Consider the following 20,627-nt stretch of genomic DNA (forward strand, 5'->3'; position numbering starts at 1 on the left):
CAAAGTATTGTGTCTTATGGGGCAATGCTGGTTCCAGGTTTCCCCCAACTGACATTTCACCTCACAAGAATGGTACTATATTTGGCCTGTTGTTCTTTATGTAATGTCTTTTGGTTTATGGCAATGCCGGTTCCAGGATTCTCCCAACTGACATCTCATATCAGGAGAATTGTACCATGTTTTCATTTGCTGTTTAATTCTATTTGGTTGGTATTCAAAAATGCTTCCCAAAAGTTAATTAATTTATTCGCACATCCCGGGGCCCCCTACTTGTTTAGGTTGATTTATTGGTGGTTCATTATGCGGCTGCGAGGGCGTACTGTTGGGCAAGCTTTCCCTTCTTGGCTGAGTCTCTTTTGGTTCCTGCATCAGCATGTCAGCCCTTCGCCGATGAAACCACTGCCGCTCTGCAGGATCGCATCTCTCTTGGTCCTGCTGCGCACAGCTCACCTTCTCTTTAGGTAGGATCCGGTGGGGCGTGGCCCCTCACATTAGCATTGTAGGCTGGAGCAGCTTGAAAACACGTCTTCACACCATGTGGACTCAAGCACATCCCCTGTGTCTCGGTTTCTGCACACGCGTGACAGCATGCCACTCCCAACGTGGCGTTTCTCAGGTGTGGAACCCAGGTGCTGCTGGGTAATGTAGCTTGTTAGGGCTTTCTCCTGCAAGAAGGGCAGAGAAGCCTTCTGTATGGCTGGATTGCCTTTTTATAGTTGCAACAATGTTTTTGTTTTGTCCTGACCATTAATGAATTGTCTATGACATGGCTAATGCAATGTCCTGTTAGCACTGTGCCCTTTTTATATGCTGCTTTGTTCCTTCTACTCCCAGCCCTGACACGAATGAAGATGATAAGGCCCATCCTGGGCCTGCATCAAGAGCGTGGGCATGCTAACACATATGTTTTGGGAGTGTGAATGGGTAAATGACTTCTGGGAGAATATTATGGAGCTTATTGGCTTAATAATTGGATATTTGTATTCCCTAGATGTGCCTCCTATATTCAAGCTCGATTCAGGGGTCACAAGCCTTGAAGGGCTGTGCAATCCGCCAGATTTTTAGGCACACAAAGGTTTTAAAACAAAAGAGGTGATGGCTGGAAGGTTTAGAATTAATCCTAACTTCTGGCATTTGTGAGAAACCTGGGGATCTGCCATCCAGGTGGCCAGGGCACAGCCATCGCTATTGTATCCAGTTCGGGAGGAGTGAGAGTGGGACACCAGTGGATGAGAGGCGGTATCCCAATTCCTTCTACACCTTTTCCCCATCCTCTCTCGTAGGACATTCAAAAACCCTGCCCCCCTTTTCCGACATGAACACTTTCGCACAACATGCAAGAGAACAGACTAACACCAGAGCCGTTTACCTGCCTTTATTTTTTCCTGAACACCCAATCTATTATGACAGACAACTACCTTTCCCACAATCCTACTTTTTTATTTCACGATCCTGGTTATTCCTGTTTGCTCTGCAAACCCTCCTCCTCATTTCACAAACCCTACAAAACCTATCCTTCTGACTTTACCAACACCCCTAGGACAAAAAATATAATTCCATGTAAGACCTCTTTCCCTTCTGACCCTGTAGGATATCTGGAAACTTTACCACCCTCTTTTTCCAACCCAAACACTTCTCAATATTGTGACAGACAACAGACTAATCATAGAGCTGTTTACCTGACCTGTCCCGACACATGGGTCAGGCAAAGTCAAGCAACTGACCAGAATCACACATACCTGACAGCCCTTTCCCTTCCCAACAGGGATAAAAGGTGGAGCAAGAGAGCACAGTACGAGCAAGGCAGACCGCACAACGAGACAGCTAGCCTGGCCTGGCAGTTCAAGAAGAGGAGAAAGGTGGCGAATATCGAGAGGCTGACAAGGAGAGATACAACCTTGCCCTTTTCAACGCACACCCTCAAAACCTCCACAGAGGGAATAATAAGACCGAGGACAATAGCCAAGTGTGCTGCCACAGATGTCAATGGTACACGGAGCATGTCGACGCTGATAAGCGGGAGCAAGGGAAACTCCTGCTAGCGTGGTACCGGTCTTGACTCCAGTTACGAGGTAAGCCAATCAGTTTATCACAGCCAGTGAGTTGAGGGGAGAGCCGATAAGAGCCGGGCTGTGGTAAATGAAAGTCACAAAGCAGCAAGTTGAATCAAGCTCAAAGAACTGTAAAAGTGTTAAGGGGAGACCAGCTACAGAGGGAACTGGCAGCATGTGGGTACTAAGTCGAGAGACTCTGGTTGGTCCCCGTCTGAGTGAAACTACAAACAGCAGGCCCTCGAAGGCAAGAGACTTTCAAGAGAAACGAGACTTGGCCATCGATGACCCTGATAGCTGCAAGCTAAACTGACGTCTTGTGCTGGGGAAGCCTGAGAGTGTACTGTGCTCTGAGATCCTACCTTAACCCGTGCTCAAAACGTGGGTAAGGGAGACCCAGGCTACCGCATCCTGACATAATATTTGTGAACACTTCTTTCTTTTCTTGAAAACCAACCCACACCCTTTTTGTATTAGTTGTAAGGTTTGGCAATAGGTTTCTTAGTATAGGCCCTTTTTATTTGACGGAACGCCACTTGGACTGCCTTATTTTCATTTGATGGTCAATGCTTGCTCCCATCTTAGATTTAGGTTTAGATTAGGTGTTTTTCCAACCTGCATATAGTTTAATAAACACCTTTGAACTGTGATCCCTTGTTTCTGTCTCTACTGTTGCCACCATGAGTTCTTTACACATTTCTCTGGGCAACCCTTCAGGCCATTATTCTTTGCCTGCCAAGCCATTACAAAAGGGAAAAACACCATATTCAAATCAGGCTTGGTCCCACCCCAAAAGGGGCAGGCCAGCCCGAACTGCTTGGTCACATCCCTTCTGCACGAGACCACAAGCATCCTCAAACATGTTTCGGCCTTGCTGGGCCTCCTGATGAGGAGTAGCTTGGGTCTCTACAACCAGAAGGCACAGGAACCACATCTGGCATACCACGCCAAACTGCTTGGTCACATCCCTTCAGCACAAGACCACAAGCATCCCCAAACATGTTTTGGCCTTGTTGGGCCTCATCAGTGAGAAGTAGCTTGGATCTCTAGGACCAGCAGGCACAGGACCCATGTCTGGGCATACCCGTTCCACTCAGGGTGACTAAAGCAAAACAAATGAGGTGATGGCTGGATGGTTTTGAATGCACCAAGTCACAGATCTGCAGTGCATGCTGTAGTCACTTGGATTTCCTCAGCCACCGTACATCTATACCCTCTCACTTCATATGTGTCCTTCCTCTTTTCTCCCATCCCCCACCGTACTTCTATAGCCTCTCACTTCATATGTGTCCTTCCTCTTTTCTCCCATCCCCCACCGTACGTCTATACCCTCTCACTTCATATGTGTCCTTCCTCTTTTCTCCCATCCCCCACCGTCTTTTTATACCCTCTGACTTCATATGTGTCCTTCCTCTTTTCTCCCATCCCCCACCGTACTTCTATAGCCTCTCACTTCATATGTGTCCTTCCTCTTTTCTCCCATCCCCCACCGTACGTCTATACCCTCTCACTTCATATGTGTCCTTCCTCTTTTCTCCTATCCCCCACCGTCCTTTTATAACCTCTGGTTTATAGTGATAATTCCGACAACAAAAATGTCGAAAGTCAAAATATCGAAAAAAAAATGTCGAAAAAAAAAATGTCGACTTTTTTTGTCAATGCATTTTTTTTTTAAATGGGGGGGTTCCCCCCCCCAACCCCCCTTTTTTAATTTTTTTTAACATTTTTCCCTTTTTTTTAACTCCCGAACCCCTAAAATAAATATATAATTTAAAAAAACGAAAGTCGACATTTTTTTTTTCGACATTTTTTTGTCGACATTTTTGTCTGTCGACATTTTCTTTTCGAAATTATGACCACCCACCATACCCTCTCACTTCATGTGTCCTTCCTCTTTTCTCCCATCCCCCACCGTACGTCTATACCCTCTCACTTCATATGTGTCCTTCCTCTTTTCTCCCATCCCCCACCGTACGTCTATACCCTCTCACTTCATATGTGTCCTTCCTCTTTTCTCCCATTTTCACTGCATGCATTCTTTAAAAGAGGGGTCTCCAAAGAATGATTTACCAGATGTTTTAGACCATAATTTCCATCAGCCTTCACCGGCATACTCAATGATAAGTGATCAAGGGGGGTGTACTGCAAAGCATCTGGAAAATCGCAGGTTGCAGACCCCACCTTTACAAGTATCCTTTTTAGGTCTGGTAACAGACTTCTTTAGAGGGGAAATTATGCCAGTCAGTTTATCTGTGACGAACAACAATGTGTCATTCTGAAAGCTCTGTTTGAGTTGTCACCATTTTGTAGGAGCGAGTGGAGCTCTTTAACACGTGAAATCGTGCTTGTGTTCCTTTTAAGGGCATGTTTTGTTTCCCTACTGGTTGGTGCATTGATACATTTTTCACTTGTGTGCTGCCTTACATTTGTGTTTTATGATTGCTTGCAAAAGTGGGTAGCAGCGTGGCTTGCAGATGTGACATTAATGTGGAAGCATAGTCAGGAGCTGTGCGCCAGCTGCCAGCTGTCCATTATTATTCGGTGGACTGCAGTGCGGCTTGCAGACTCACAGTGAGGTGTGGAGAAGCTGTTTGGTTGCAGGTGGGTGTTGAAACATGGAAAAAGTTGGCTGCAGCGTGTAACCTGAATCTAGAAGACTGGAGAGGCCATTGAGCTATGTTGCCTAGTGTTCCAAATTGGCTTTGCAAACCCTGCTGCCTGGTCTGGTGTCACTCAGGCAGATTTAGATGATGGTCAGGTGGAAAAAGCCGGGTGAGATATGATGGGTTATTTAGAACGTGCTTAATACCCAGAGGTTTCGAAGCGCAGACCCGGGGTTCAAACCTGTGTTGCTCCGTGGCATCTTACTTCCAAGGTGAGCACGTTACCGCTGAGCTATCCTCCCAAGACCTAGGATCTTGGATGCATTGCACAGTTTAAGTTGTTTTCTATTCTGGTATAGTGAAAGCTTGAAGGCTAGTACTGGGCTTTAAGACATCTGTGATTGCACTGCTGAGTCAATATCGGATCATGGTAGGCACATTTAAACACAGGAAAGCGATCTTTGGTCAAACTCTGACAGGGAGATTGTTGTGACGTCAGCAACGAGCCACAGGGTTCGTCCTGAGTCACACGTTATGGCCGCACCAATAAAGGTGGCGAGCGGGCTTCTCCTCGGCAGTTGCCTAGTAACACTGTGTCTGCGTGGTTCTTGCTGCCATAAGTGATGCAAGGGCAATGAACCCACCGGGCCGCCCTGCACGGCGGGGCATCATACACCAATGAGGGCAGTCACTCACAGCTCAGCCAATTGCTGAGTAGCACCAGAGTGTGCTGATGTTACCTACAACCAAGCCTATATACCATATTATGGGCTGAGTCAAAAGCAGGGATGAGACTAGCAATGCAGATGGTCTTGGGACAGGTTAAAAGAAGCACAGTGAGGTAGGCGTTGGAAGGCAACTGTTCATACAGGCCTGCAAACAGGGAGGGTGGCGGGTGCAGGGGTGGTTGCTAATGGCTTCTCCATACCAACATAACGTTTAATAATAGAACAGCGTCAACTCACAATTGACTTGTCCTTTACTATCATAACTATATGACAAATAGAAGACGGCATTGAATATGTTGAATAGGAAGCCTGCCTGGAACAGCATGACCTCCAGGCATGCTAGAGGAAAGTAAGCAAGCGGCCTCGGTCTGTATATCGAACTGCGGAAATGCAGAAATTATATAGCATTGAGCTTGCGACAGACTACACTACCCGGACACGAAAACAGTACACTTCACTGCATGCGCGCAAATCTAGCCCACACCAGAGGGCAGATCACTGAGACCACCTAAAATCTGTAATTACTTTTCATATAATTTGAGGGGCTGTTCGAATTCTGAAAGTATATCCAATTCAAGTGCCCATAGCAATCACAACAGCAAGACATGACCGTAACAGCAAGCTAGAAAGACAATAATGTTGTCCACATAGTCTAGGCCATGCAATGGCGCTCCTCAAAATAACAAAAGAGTAGGCTTATATTTTCGCATGTTCTAGACAAATAAAAATAACATGCGAACCCCACATCCCAGCCATGACTCTCACATTAATCTTGGAGAGCCCAGGTTTGAGGTGCCTGCTGGACAAAAAACAGAAAATGTGCATTTTCGCAAGACTAGCACATTGTACCAAATGCAAAACTGATAATTCGTTTGCATATTTACCAGAGCGATAGAGCTCAGCCGCAGCAGTGCTTGAGGCCGGGCGTTTATCTGCACACCGGATGTGTGTGATGGAAAAAACCCTGTTCTAAAGAAATGCCAGCACAGATATTTCAATAAAAAAAAGCTTCCTCTTCCCACAAGGAAACATTTCGGTGTGCAAATCTCGCCTTAAAAGTGTCTCAAAAACATCGGGCCTCATCACGAGTTGGGCTGTAGCCCTTAAATGTGGTGGTAACGCTGTTACCGCCGCATTTAAGGGCTGGCCTGATCAAGATTTGGGCGCAAATTGGGCTGTCTTACCTCCAGCTTTTTGCTGGAGGTGAAAATCCCATTTAGCGCCCATTTTTTCCAATGGACCCAATAGGGAATGGGCAATAACCCCCCAACCGCTACTCGTGATCCAGCCCTAATAGCGCCGGATCGAGTGGCAGTAGCGCTGTTTGCACTGCCGGTATTCTGACTCGTGATGAAGCCCGTCATCTTTTGTTGCCCTGTGAACGCATAAATGAAGAACATATCTTTGAAGTGGTATGAATGCAGTCCTTCCATCACCCAGCCAAAAAGCCAGCATCACCGCTCCACCCTCTCCCACTTCCACAGAGTATGACACTTCCTGGTCCCACTTCCACCCTATTCCATTTTTTAGATTAGATCTAATACAGTGAGGGAGGGTGGGGTGGGCACGTCCCCATAAACCCCTTCCCCTGTCCTCTTAACACCGACCCGCCGTCAGACAACAAACGCCATGCACCCTGATAGAAATAACAGGGACACGTATCCCATTTTAGGCTAGATCAAATGTTGGGGTAAACCCCTTTAGCCCAAAAAAAACCTTTGGCCCCTCACCACCACTCTGCTACCAGACAACAACCCCCATGATGTATTTTGTCAATGATGAAAAAACTATATTTTGTGGACTTTTTTCCCCTTTTTTCTTTTTTGGACTGTGTTTTTTGCAACAATAAAATCACTGGTCATCATTCACAGTTCTGTGAAAGTGCAAATATTGGCATCCTAAAAATAAATGAAATGCCACCCATCATATGGGTTAATGCGCCCATCACCGAAGTTGCTTTCCATCCGTCCGGTACACTTGGCTAACAAAATGCCTGCCATAAGGGGGTATAGCATGGCATGTGAGGACTCAAAGGAGGTAATAGTATGGCAAAGCCTGCCACATGTTGCTTGGACCCAAACCTATAATATTGGTGGTTCTTATATATATGCTTCATGCTGGACTCATCCCACATCAAAATGCGATAATAATAGCTTACTAGGGACTGTCCCGCAAAACTAGCGCACAGAAGTCATATTGAAATCCAAAAAGAAACTCTTATGAGCCATGAACAGTGTGGATTTGAAATGAAATGATTTGGTCAAAAGTTGAATCTTTGGCACCTAAAAACCAGTGTGCCTTCCAATTATGCCAATATTTACCAAACTGGTGCACGTGCATATGTTCATTGAAGCTGTTTCAGATGTTACAGTCTTCCCCCGAATGGGTGCTGCCAGTAGATTAATCATAGATCATAACTCAAGGCATCACGTGAAAGGAACTCATTCTAGAGATAAGAAAACTCTTCCAGGTTGGTGCTTTTTACCCTAACACTGTTCTTAGCATTTCACTCCTATAATAATCGCTGTGTGTATACGCCTATTTAATGGTAGTCAATGTGTTCACCTCAGAAGGATGAAGGGTGTTGTTAGCAATGCCCTGGAGTAAGAACTCCAAAGCCATGCTGTCCCATGCCAGAGGCGAGCATTTAACTCTTGCGATATCCACCCCAACAATATGGTGTCAATGCACGTCCATATCACAACAGTACCTAGAATACGGCATGAGTGTCAGGGCTTAATATGACACTACTTGGGGATGAGCATGCAAGTCCACCCACAGAGTCTGTCTAGATGGGTGGCACCACTGTGTTCTAGAAACAGGTCCTTCTTTAAAGGGAAGCTTTGTGGCTCTTGCCCCCTTCCCTTGTTCAGTCTTATTTAACCTATAAAGGGTTTTTTGTGTTAGTTCTTTTTACGTTATAAAGAATTTGCTTAAGGATATTCTACCATTCCCACACTCGAATTACCTCCAAATTGAGACAAAACAATATGAAAAAAGGAAATGCAGAGGAACTGCATTCTTGCGCCTAATTGGTAATCTACGGACCACAATGCCAAATGAAATTAGTACCACAGAAGACAGCTCAGCTCAGAAAATGACTGAAAACATGGCTCTTCATCTGCCAATGACCAGCACGAAGGGGTAATACCAACAATACCAATGGGGACTGAAGGAGAGTGGCGAACCAATAACGCACCACTTCCCACTCCTCTCCTAAGCATGCATCACAGTTAGATATATCTGGGAAGAATAGCTGTTAACCAGCTCCCAATCATCCACACCAACCAAAATAAGGGAGGAACCCAAGGTGCACGAAAAAAAACATTTTAGTTACTCCATTCGGCTGGGAAAAGGTCCACAGACATTCTCAATTACTTCCTGGTAACCCAGGGGTTGTAAACTAAACAAATTACTATTGTCATAATCACTAAAAACACAATATTCACAAACTGCTATTGGTTATTCAAATAAATCACTTTTATTGTTCTATACATCATTTCCAATTGCATAATCATTATCTTTGAGCCTGTGCAAAGTCTCTCCTACTATACAAAACGTCATGTCTTGGGCACCATCGGACCATGCTCTAATTGGTGGCCACCACAACATGCTGAGATTGTTACAATAATGATGCCTGTTACTAATGTGGCCTTGGATTTTATACTAATCCACAACAGTCAAATTAACTCTGGTGGGAAAGGAGGGATTGAAACGTTGCCCAGCCAAAGAACTATCAAACTCACTCACATCTCATTTTACCAGGCTGTGCTCCAATCTCCCAACAGTTTCCTCAACCTTGGACAGCTCTTCCTGTACTCCCTTCTGATACATACTGCTGCTTGCAGGTGTTTGATCTAATTGGGCCATGACGTGCACAGCTTATTCATTGTAGTGTGAGGCTAGTGTATGAGACCTATTGCTTTCAATGTATTCAACCTGTTAATGTGTTCTTTGCGCGTGCGTTGAACTGCTTTCACTATTGGTGGTGCTGTGGGTATATCTGGCTAGTGTGTTATTGGCAACATTACTGCGTGTACTTGGCAATTAAAGCTTATGTATTTCTGTCTGCTAGCAACAAAACGAACTTCATTGTTGTTGATCTAAACTGGAACCATGAGAAAAGCCTATTTCTGCCGTTTCAGCTATCCTCCCTTTTACTCAGCCTTGGCACTTTCAGTCGTCTGGACACCATCATGGACCAACAAAAATCCTTATCAAGTTATTCAAACTACAATGCTATGCTTTTTAACCATGTGCATGCCGGGCCTTACAAAGGGAAAATGGAGCTTCTCTTGCCATGTATAATGCTGCTGTATATATGTGTGTGTGTATATATATATATATATATATATATATATATACACCTAACTGTGCATACCACCATTTACTAAATTCACTCTCTGTCGCAAAACAAACTCTATCCTATTTGTGTGACATTCTACATAGTGGCGGCATACACAAAATGACACCTTATTCAGATGTTCTTATTCTGAATGTCGCTCTCATTTGGGAACAGGCGGGGACGTGGCCTTGCGCGTCACTGTTTTTTTCTCCACCATCACATACCCATGCCCCACATCTAGACAGATCTAAGGAGACTAACCATTTAGCCATGCATCACATTTCGATAGATTTGGGAAGGCTAGCCATGCGTCACATTAGACAGAACTGTAAAGATTAACCATGCGTCACATTAAAATAGATTTGTGTAGATTAGCCATGTGTCACTCCTAGATAGATCTGTGAAGATTAGCCATGCATCACTTTAGCTGTTTAATCCTACTGCACCCAGGGGCACACTGGCATTCAGTCTTTTCATTGAAAAATGTTTAATTGAAAATATGTTTCATCGAAAATGTTTCAGTGAAAATGTTTTTCATTGAAAAAATGTTTCATTGAGAACTTTTCTTATCTAAAAAATATGTATGCATGTTTGGGTGGGGTAAAGGGTTAAAGTTGGAAAACCACGGTTTGGAGCGCACCCCCAATTAAATTAAATATATATATTTGGGAATGTTTAGGGTGTTTCAAAGGGCAGAAAACAAGGGTTTGGGGGGACGCCCCAATTAAAAAAATAATACATTTCAGTAAATTCGATGTACACATTTTCGATGAAAAATTTCATTAATCCTTATTAGATGAAAAATGTCTCAATGAAACATTTTTTGATGAAACATCTTTCACTGAAACATGTTTCAATGAAAAGACATGGAACCAAGCACACTTTATACCTGGTAATTCTTGCTGCAAAGAGATGGGCTAATGGGAATAGCCAATATATTGCTCTTAGAGGAATTTGTGGGAGCAGCTAGTGCATTGAGATTGGTGGGGTGGTTGGGGCGGTCAGTGTACCGCACCTGGAAGAGTTGAAGGGTACCATTGAGCTGCAGCTGGATGAGCCCTGAGTACATACTTGGAAGAACTTTGTGAGTAACCAATGTACTAACCACCCTGCTCCTGCTCCTCTCCAACATACCTCACACATACTATACATGCATATGGGCTAGCCAAACTGCACACAAATACACATCAAACGTAACTAACATTAGCACACAACAAACAAGCACAGACACTGGACCTTACTCTTACGGACACAACAAGCCAGTGCGCACAACCTTAACTGCCAGGCAAACTACACATGAAACACACAAAAACACATACCTAACATAACATTCACCTGCATACAACAAACAACCAGGAAACTGGACCTTGTCCTTATGGATACAACAATTCAGTGCGCACAACCAAACTACCAACCAAATCGCAAATGAAACACAAAAACATGCACCCAACATAACCACATTCATATACAACATAAACCAGAAGAATTGAGTCTTTCCCTAATGGATGCAAGCCAGTGCACGCAACCAACTCACCTGCAAGCCAACACACAGAGGCACCAGTTTCTCCTGGTTCTGGACGTATCCTATCATTCTATACTCATTAACACAACCCGTCCTCTTCTTGCAGAGCCACGTGAGCACCTACAGACCACTCTGGTAGTAACAGTGCACGGTATAAGGCAACAAAACATAAGATTGCACTCTTTTATTGACTGCGCATAGCCAACCAATACAGAGCACACATGCTTGAAACGAGTCAGACCTATTCGCTATGCCATGCTTGTTGTCAAGAAGGGGCTTCCATTAAAGTTCACTCATCCTGCCTCTTGTCATTATGTGCTCTGAAGTGCTGAACCATTCTGTGTAAGTCCAACATGAAACATGCCCAATCATTACCTAATAAATGTGAGGCGATACCTCAGCATATCAATCTGGAATAAGGCCAGGGCCTATGTGAAGGTGAATACAGAGCCAGGTGTGCAGAAAGATTTCCCGGCCCTGTACAGGTGTAATCCCGTGCTCTCAGGTCCAGTTCCTTTAAGACCCTTCAGCAGCACCGAGCATGGCAGCAAGAGCCAGAGAGGCATCTTTCTTACTGTAGCCCTGGTTTGGGCATATGTTGGCTGTAGATGGGTCTAGAGGGTTTCCATGCCCTGGCTTGGGCATATGCTGGCTGTAGATGGGTCTAGAGGGTTTCCGTGGCCTGGCTTGGGCATATGCTGGCTGTAGATTGGGCATATACTGGCTGTAGATGGGTCTAGAGGGTTTCCATGGCCTGGCTTGGGCATATGCTGGCTGTAGATGGGTCTAGAGGGTTGCTTTGGCCTGCTTGGCCATATGCTGCTTGTAGATGGGTGTAGAGGGTTTCCATGGCCTGGCTTGGGTGTGCTGCTTGAAGATGGGTCTAGAGGGTTTCCATGGCCTGGCTTGGGCATGTGCTGTCTGTAGATGGGTCTAGAGGGTTTCCATGGCCTGGCTTGGACATATGCTGCTTGTAGATGGGTCTAGAGGGTTTCCATGGCCTGGCTTGGGCATATGCCGGTTGTAGATGGGCCTAGAGGGTTGCCATGGCCTGGCTTGGGCATATGCTGGCTGTAGATGGGTCTAGAGGGTTGCCATGGCCTGGCTTGGGCATATGTTGCTTGTAGATGGGTCTAGAGGGTTTCCAATGCCTGGCTTGGGCATATGCTGCTTGTAGATGGGTCTAGAGGATTTCCATGGCCTGGCTTGGGCATATGCTGCTGTAGATGGGTCTAGAGGGTTTCCATGGCCTGGCTTGGGCATATGCTGCTGTAGATGGGTCTAGATGGTTTCCATGGCCTGGCTTGGGCATATGCTGGCGGTAGATGGGTCTAGAGGGTTGCCATGGCCTGGCTTGGGCATATGCTGCTGTAGATGGGTCTAGAGGGTTTCCATGGCCTGGCTTGGGCATATGCTGGCTGTAGATGGGTCTAGATGGTTTCCATGGCCTGGCTTGGGCATATGCTGGCTGTAGATGGGTCTAGAGGGTTGCCATGGCCTGGCTTGGGCATATGCTGGCTGTAGATGCGTCTAGAGGGTTTCCATGCCCTGGCTTGGGCATATGCTGGCTGTAGATGAGTCTAGAGGGTTTCCATGGCCTGGCTTGGGGATATGCTGGCTGTATATGGGTCTAGAGGGTTTCCATAACCTGGCTTGGGCATATGCTGGCTGTAGATGGGTCTAGACGGTTTCCATAACATGGCTTGGGCATATTTTGCCTGTAGATGGGTCTAGAGGGTTGCCATGGCCTGGCTTGGGCATGTGCTGGCTGTAGATGGGTCTGGAGGGTTGCCATGGCCTGGCTTGGGCATATGCTGGCTGTAGATGCGTCTATAGGGTTTCCATGGCCTGGGTTGGGCATATGCTGGCTGTAGATTGGGCATTTGCTGGCTGTAGATTGGGCATATACTGGCTGTAGATGTGTCTAGAGGGTTTCCATGGCCTGGCTTGGGCATATGCTGCTTGTAGATGGGTCTAGAGGGTTCCCATGGCCTGGCTTGGGCATGTGCTGCTTGAAGATGGGTCTAGAGGGTTTCCATGGCCTGGCATGGGCATATGCTGCTTGTAGATGGGTCTAGAGGGTTTCCATGGCCTGGCTTGGGAATATGCTGGTTATAGATGGGACTAGAGGGTTGCCATGGCCTGGCTTGGGCATATGCTGCTTGTAGATGGGTCTAGCGGGTTTCCATGGCCTGGCTTGGGCATATGTTGCTTGTAGATGGGTCTAGAGGGTTTCCAATGCCTGGCTTGGGCATATGCTGCTTGTAGATGGGTCTAGAGGGTTTCCATGGCCTGGCTTGGGCATGTGCTGCTTGAAGATGGGTCTAGAGGGTTTCCATGGCCTGGCTTGGGCATATGCTCTCTGTAGATGGGTCTAGAGGGTTGCCATGGCCTGGCTTGGGCATATGCTGGCTGTAGATGCGTCTAGAGGGTTTCCATGCCCTGGCTTGGGCATATGCTGGCTGTAGATGGGTCTAGAGGGTTTCCATGGCCTGGCTCGGGGATATGCTGGCTGTAGATGGGTCTAGAGGGTTTCCATAACCTGGCTTGGGCATATGCTGGCTGTAGATGGGTCTAGACGGTTTCCATAACCTGGCTTGGGCATATTTTGGCTGTAGATGGGTCTAGAGGGTTGCCATGGCCTGGCTTGGGCATGTGCTGGCTGTAGATGGGTCTGGAGGGTTGCCATGGCCTGGCTTGGGCATATGCTGGCTGTAGATGCGTCTAGAGGGTGTCCATGGCCTGGGTTGGGCATATGCTGGCTGTAGATGGGTCTAGAGGGTTTACAATGCCTGGCTTGGGCATATGCTGCTTGTAGATGGGTCTAGAGGGTTTCCATGGCCTGGCTTGGGCATGTGCTGCTTGAAGATGGGTCTAGAGGGTTTCCATGGCCTGGCTTGGGCATATGCTCTCTGTAGATGGGTCTAGAGGGTTGCCATGGCCTGGCTTGGGCATATGCTGGCTGTAGATGCGTCTAGAGGGTTTCCATGCCCTGGCTTGGGCATATGCTGGCTGTAGATGGGTCTAGAGGGTTTCCATGGCCTGGCTCGGGGATATGCTGGCTGTAGATGGGTCTAGAGGGTTTCCATAACCTGGCTTGGGCATATGCTGGCTGTAGATGGGTCTAGACGGTTTCCATAACCTGGCTTGGGCATATTTTGGCTGTAGATGGGTCTAGAGGGTTGCCATGGCCTGGCTTGGGCATGTGCTGGCTGTAGATGGGTCTGGAGGGTTGCCATGGCCTGGCTTGGGCATATGCTGGCTGTAGATGCGTCTAGAGGGTGTCCATGGCCTGGGTTGGGCATATGCTGGCTGTAGATTGGGCATATGCTGGCTGTAGATTGGGCATATACTGGCTGTAGATGGGTCTAGAGGGTTTCCATAACCTGGCTTGGGCATATGCTGGCTGTAGATGGGTCTAGACGGTTTCCATAACCTGGCTTGGGCATATTGTGGCTGTAGATGGGTCTAGAGGGTTGCCATGGCCTGGCTTGGGCATGTGCTGGCTGTAGATGGGTCTGGAGGGTTGCCATGGCCTGGCTTGGGCATATGCTGGCTGTAGATGCGTCTAGAGGGTTTCCATGGCCTGGGTTGGGCATATGCTGGCTGTAGATTGGGCATATGCTGGCTGTAGATTGGGCATATACTGGCTGTAGATGGGTCTAGAGGGTTTCCATGGCCTGGCTTGGGCATATGCTGGCTGTAGATGGGTCTAGAGGGTTGCTTTGGCCTGGCTTGGGCATATGCTGCTTGTAGATGGGTCTAGCGGTTTTCCATGGCCTGGCTTTGGCATATGCTGCTTGTAGATGGGTCTAGAGGGTTTCCATGGCCTGGCTTGGGCATATGCTGGTTATAGATGGGCCTAGAGGGTTGTCATGGCCTGGCTTGGGCATATGCTGGCTGTAGATGGGTCTAGAGGGTTGCCATAGCCTGGCTTGGGCATATGTTGCTTGTAGATGGGTCTAGAGGGTTTCCAATGCCTGGCTTGGGCATATGCTGCTTGTAGATGGGTCTAGATAGTTTCCATGGCCTGGCTTGGGCATATGCTGGCTGTAGATGGGTCTAGAGGGTTGCCATGGCCTGGCTTGGGCATATGCTGGCTGTAGATGCGTCTAGAGGGTTGCCATGGCCTGGCTTGGGCATATGCTGGCTGTAGATGCGTCTAGAGGGTTTCCATGCCCTGGCTTGGGCATATGCTGGCTGTAGATGGGTCTAGAGGGTTGCCATGACCTGGCTTGGGCATATGTTGCTTGTAGATGGGTCTAGAGGGTTTCCAATGCCTGGCTTGGGCATGTGCTGTTTGTAGATGGGTCTAGAGGGTTTCCATGGCCTGGCTTGGGCATGTGCTGCTTGAAGGTGGTTCTAGAGGGTTTCCATGCCCTGGCTTGGGCATATGCTGTCTGTGGATGGGTCTAGAGGGTTGCCATGGCCTGGCTTGGGCATATGCTGGCTGTAGATGCGTCTAGAGGGTTTCCATGCCCTGGCTTGGGCATATGCTGGCTGTAGATGGGTCTAGAGGGTTTCCATGGCCTGGCTCTGGGATATGCTGGCTGTAGATGGGTCTAGAGGGTTTCCATAACCTGGCTTGGGCATATGCTGGCTGTAGATGGGTCTAGACGGTTTCCATAACCTGGCTTGGGCATATTTTGGCTGTAGATGGGTCTAGAGGGTTGCCATGGCCTGGCTTGGGCATGTGCTGGCTGTAGATGGGTCTGGAGGGTTGCCATGGCCTGGCTTGGGCATATGCTGGCTGTAGATGCGTCTAGAGGGTTTCCATGGCCTGGGTTGGGCATATGCTGGCTGTAGATTGGGCATATGCTGGCTGTAGATTGGGCATATACTGGCTGTAGATGGGTCTAGAGGGTTTCCATGGCCTGGCTTGGGCATATGCTGGCTGTAGATGGGTCTAGAGGGTTGCTTTGCCCTGGCTTATGCATATGCTGCTTGTAGATGGGTCTAGAGGGTTTCCATGGCCTGGCTTGGGCATGTGCTGCTTGAAGATGGGTCTAGAGGGTTTCCATGGCCTGGCTTGGGCATATGCTGCTTGTAGATGGGTCTAGCGGGTTTCCATGACCTGGCTTTGGCATATGCTGCTTGTAGATGGTTCTAGAGGGTTTCCATGGCCTGGCTTGGGCATATGCTGGTTATAGACGGGCCTAGAGGGTTGCCATAACCTGGCTTGGGCATATTTTGGCTGTAGATGGGTCTAGAGGGTTGCCATGGCCTGGCTTGGGCATGTGCTGGCTGTAGATGGGTCTGGAGGGTTGCCATGGCCTGGCTTGGGCATATGCTGGCTGTAGATGCGTCTAGAGGGTTTCCATGGCCTGGGTTGGGCATATGCTGGCTGTAGATTGGGCATATGCTGGCTGTAGATTGGGCATATACTGGCTGTAGATGGGTCTAGAGGGTTTCCATGGCCTGGCTTGGGCATATGCTGGCTGTAGATGGGTCTAGAGGGTTGCTTTGCCCTGGCTTATGCATATGCTGCTTGTAGATGGGTCTAGAGGGTTTCCATGGCCTGGCTTGGGCATGTGCTGCTTGAAGATGGGTCTAGAGGGTTTCCATGGCCTGGCTTGGGCATATGCTGCTTGTAGATGGGTCTAGCGGGTTTCCATGACCTGGCTTTGGCATATGCTGCTTGTAGATGGTTCTAGAGGGTTTCCATGGCCTGGCTTGGGCATATGCTGGTTATAGATGGGCCTAGAGGGTTGCCATGGCCTGGCTTGGGCATATGCTGGCTGTAGATGGGTCTAGAGGGTTGCCATGGCCTGGCCTGGGCATATGTTGCTTGTAGATGGGTCTAGAGGGTTTCCAATGCCTGACTTGGGCATATGCTGCTTGTAGATGGGTCTAGATAGTTTCCATGGCCTGGCTTGGGCATATGCTGGCTGTAGATGGGTCTAGAGGGTTGCCATGGGCTGGCTTGGGCATATGCTGGCTGTAGATGCGTCTAGAGGGTTTCCATGCCCTGGCTTGGGCATATGCTGGCTGTAGATGGGTCTAGAGGGTTTCCATGGCCTGGCTTGGGGATATGCTGGCTGTAGATGGGCCTAGAGGGTTTCCATGGCCTGGCTTGGACATATGCTGGCTGTAGATGGGTCTAGACGGTTTCAATAACTTGGCTTGGGCATATTTTGACTGTAGATGGGTCTAGAGGGTTGCCATCATATGCTGGCTGTAGATGGGTCTAGAGGGTTTGCATGGCCTGGCTTGGGGATATGCTGGCTGTAGAAGGGTCTAGAGGGTTTCCATAACCTGGCTTGGGCATATGCTGTCTGTAGATGGGTCTAGACGGTTTCCATAACCTGGCTTGGGCATATTTTGGCTGTAGATGGGTCTAGAGGGTTGCCATGGCCTGGCTTGGGCATGTGCTGGCTGTAGATGGGTCTGGAGGGTTGCCATGGCCTGGCTTGGGCATATGCTGGCTGTAGATGCGTCTAGAGGGTTTCCATGGCCTGGGTTGGGCATATGCTGGCTGTAGATTGGGCATATGCTGGCTGTAGATTGGGCATATACTGGCTGTAGATGGGTCTAGAGGGTTTCCATGGCCTGGCTTGGGCATATGCTGGCTGTAGATGGGTCTAGAGGGTTGCTTTGGCCTGGCTTGGGCATATGCTGCTTGTAGATGGGTCTAGAGGGTTTCCATGGCCTGGCTTGGGCATGTGCTGCTTGAAGATGTGTCTAGAGGGTTTCCATGGCCTGGCTTGGCCATATGCTGTCTGTAGATGGGTCTAGAGGGTTTCCGTGGCCTGGCTTGGACATATGCTGCTTGTGGATGGGTCTAGAGGGTTGCCATGGCTTGGCTTGGGCATATGCTGCTTGTAGATGGGTCTAGCGGGTTTCCATGGCCTGGCTTTGGCATATGCTGCTTGTAGATGGGTCTAGAGGGTTTCCATGGCCTGGCTTGGGCATATGCTGGTTATAGATGGGCCTAGAAGGTTGCCATGGCCTGGCTTGGGCATATGCTGGCTGTAGATGGGTCTAGAGGGTTGCCATGGCATGGCTTGGGCATATGTTGCTTGTAGATGGGTCTAGATGGTTTCCAATGCCTGGCTTGGGCATATGCTGCTTGTAGATGGGTCTAGATAGTTTGCATGGCCTGGCTTGGGCATATGCTGGCTGTAGATGGGTCTAGAGGGTTGCCATGGGCTGGCTTGGGCATATGCTGGCTGTAGATGCGTCTAGAGGGTTTCCACGCCCTGGCTTGGGCATATGCTGGCTGTAGATGGGTCTAGAGGGTTTCCATGGCCTGGCTTGTGGATATGCTGGCTGTAGATGGGTCTAGAGGGTTTCCATGGCCTGGCTTGGGCATATGCTGGCTGTAGATGGGTCTAGATGGTTTCCATAACCTGGCTTGGGCATATTTTGGCTGTAGATGGGTCTAGAGGGTTGCCATGGCCTGGCTTGGGCATATGCTGGCTGTAGATGCGTCTAGAGGGTTTCCATGCCCTGGCTTAGGCATATGCTGGCTGTAGATTGGTCTAGAGGGTTTCCATGGCCTGGCTTGGGCATATGCTGGCTGTAGAGGGGTCTAGACGGTTTCCATGGCCTGGCTTGGGCATATTTTGGCTGTAGATGGGTCTAGAGGGTTTCCATAGCCTGGCTTGGGCATATGCTGGCTGTAGATGGGTCTAGAGGGTTTCCATGCCCTGGCTTAGGCATATGCTGCTTATAGATGGGTCTAGAGGGTTTCCATGGCCTGTTTTTGGCATATGCTGCTTGTAGATGGGTCTAGAGGGTTTCCATGGCCTGGCTTGGGCATATGATGGCTGTAGATGGGTCTAAAGGGTTGCCATAACCTGGCTTGGGCATATGCTGGCTGTAGATGGGTCTAGACGGTTTCCATAACCTGGCTTGGGCATATTTTGGCTGTAGATGGGTCTAGAGGGTTGCCATGGCCTGGCTTGGGCATGTGCTGGCTGTAGATGGGTCTGGAGGGTTTCCATGGCCTGGCTTGGGCATATGATGGCTGTAGATGGGTCTAAAGGGTTTCCATGGCCTGTTTTGGGCATATGCTGGCTGTAGATGGGGCTAGAGGGTTGCCAAGGAATGTAATTGTAGCATGTGGGCATTTCAGGCTGCATCTCGTATATGATGGCAATATCAGGCCCATCAAAGGTGGTTCCCCTTAAGCATATAGGGCATGCAAGTTGCATTTACTAAATCCAGACATATTGGCGTTTTCCTTCATTGTTTAATTCGCATCTTATCTGAAATCCCGCCTTGCCACCATTTTCTGCTTGTTTGTCACGAAATCACACTTATTTTGAGTTCAGCCGTGCAGCTCATGCAGTTTTGCCCGCCCTATTAATATAGCTCGCTTCAAAAAATTCTTGGTAGGCTGATCATGCCAAGAGAGTTGCCCTCACCCGATAATATGATTTGGTAGATGCCGGGGACTGCCAGTGCACTTCATCACCAATCTTCAATGATGTGAGGAGCAATACCTTGCATCTGGCTATATGTGTACCTGTGTCAGTGCTTTAAATGGGCCGGCCCTCACCGGCCCTCTGTACCGGCACTTCTTATCCTTGACAATATGAGAACCTGCATTTCTAGAAGCTCTAAGGAGGGTACCGGTACCCATCTATGGAACGAGGTGAACTGAAGCCTTTTATTCATCTGTACCTCAGAGAAGGACTGAGTTCTTGCCGCACTGCTTTGAAAATCATTGCCCTCACCCCACCTGCTGTGTCCATAATGTCTCCTTCAGGCCCCACCCTTCAGAAGGTAAGGGAGTGCAAAACCTGCAGCCCCAGAGCTTCCAGCTCACCAGGCGCCGAGCTTCATTTCACTAATTGGGCCTTACCTGTCACCCAAAGGGTCCCTTGAGAGTTTTCACGGGGAGTCCGGTTTAATCTGTTCGGGATACCCCTGTGCGGGCAGCACCCCAGGGAAGAAAACATGGGCAAATACTTTAATAAAAATATATACATATATACTTTTTATAAACGCTTTTCTTTGTTAGCAGTGCCTTATGTAATGCGTAAATAATGAAGTGTTTGTAATTGTGTTGGGATGTTTCAGACTGAAAGCCCTCACAAAGCTCAAGTTATCTACCAAACGCATTATTAAAGCGAACAATTATGCAACTCCCCCGTTAACGCTTAGTTTAGATCGATGTCTGCTGATTTGACACGCAAAAAAAGGAGTCTGGTTTTATATGTATTTTCAGGTTTTCTGAAAGCCGTGCTTAATAAGAAGTTTCTGTGAGAGAGGGTTTGAGAAGATGGCTCGAGTGCGCGAGGTAGGGGGTGGGCAAGATGACTCGAGTGCTGGGGGCGGGCTGGGGGGGAGGGGGCAGACACAAATAGCGAAGGAGACATGAAGAGCGCGAGGCACACATATGTACGACAAATGGAGAACTGTGCACATGCA

At 48.2% G+C, this 20,627-nt stretch overlaps 1 protein-coding gene across 1 annotated transcript in view; it reads left to right on the top strand.

The window, feature by feature from the left end:
• TPH1 (tryptophan hydroxylase 1) overlaps positions 1–20,627 on the top strand; it is a 369,780-nt gene that overhangs the window by 178,859 nt on the left and 170,294 nt on the right. The gene's annotated exons all lie outside the window — the stretch shown is intronic.

This window comes from Ambystoma mexicanum, chromosome 11 (assembly GCF_040938575.1).
Source record: "Ambystoma mexicanum isolate Mex_15411 chromosome 11, UKY_AmexF1_1, whole genome shotgun sequence".
In the NCBI taxonomy this organism is placed as follows: Eukaryota; Metazoa; Chordata; class Amphibia; order Caudata; family Ambystomatidae; genus Ambystoma; species Ambystoma mexicanum.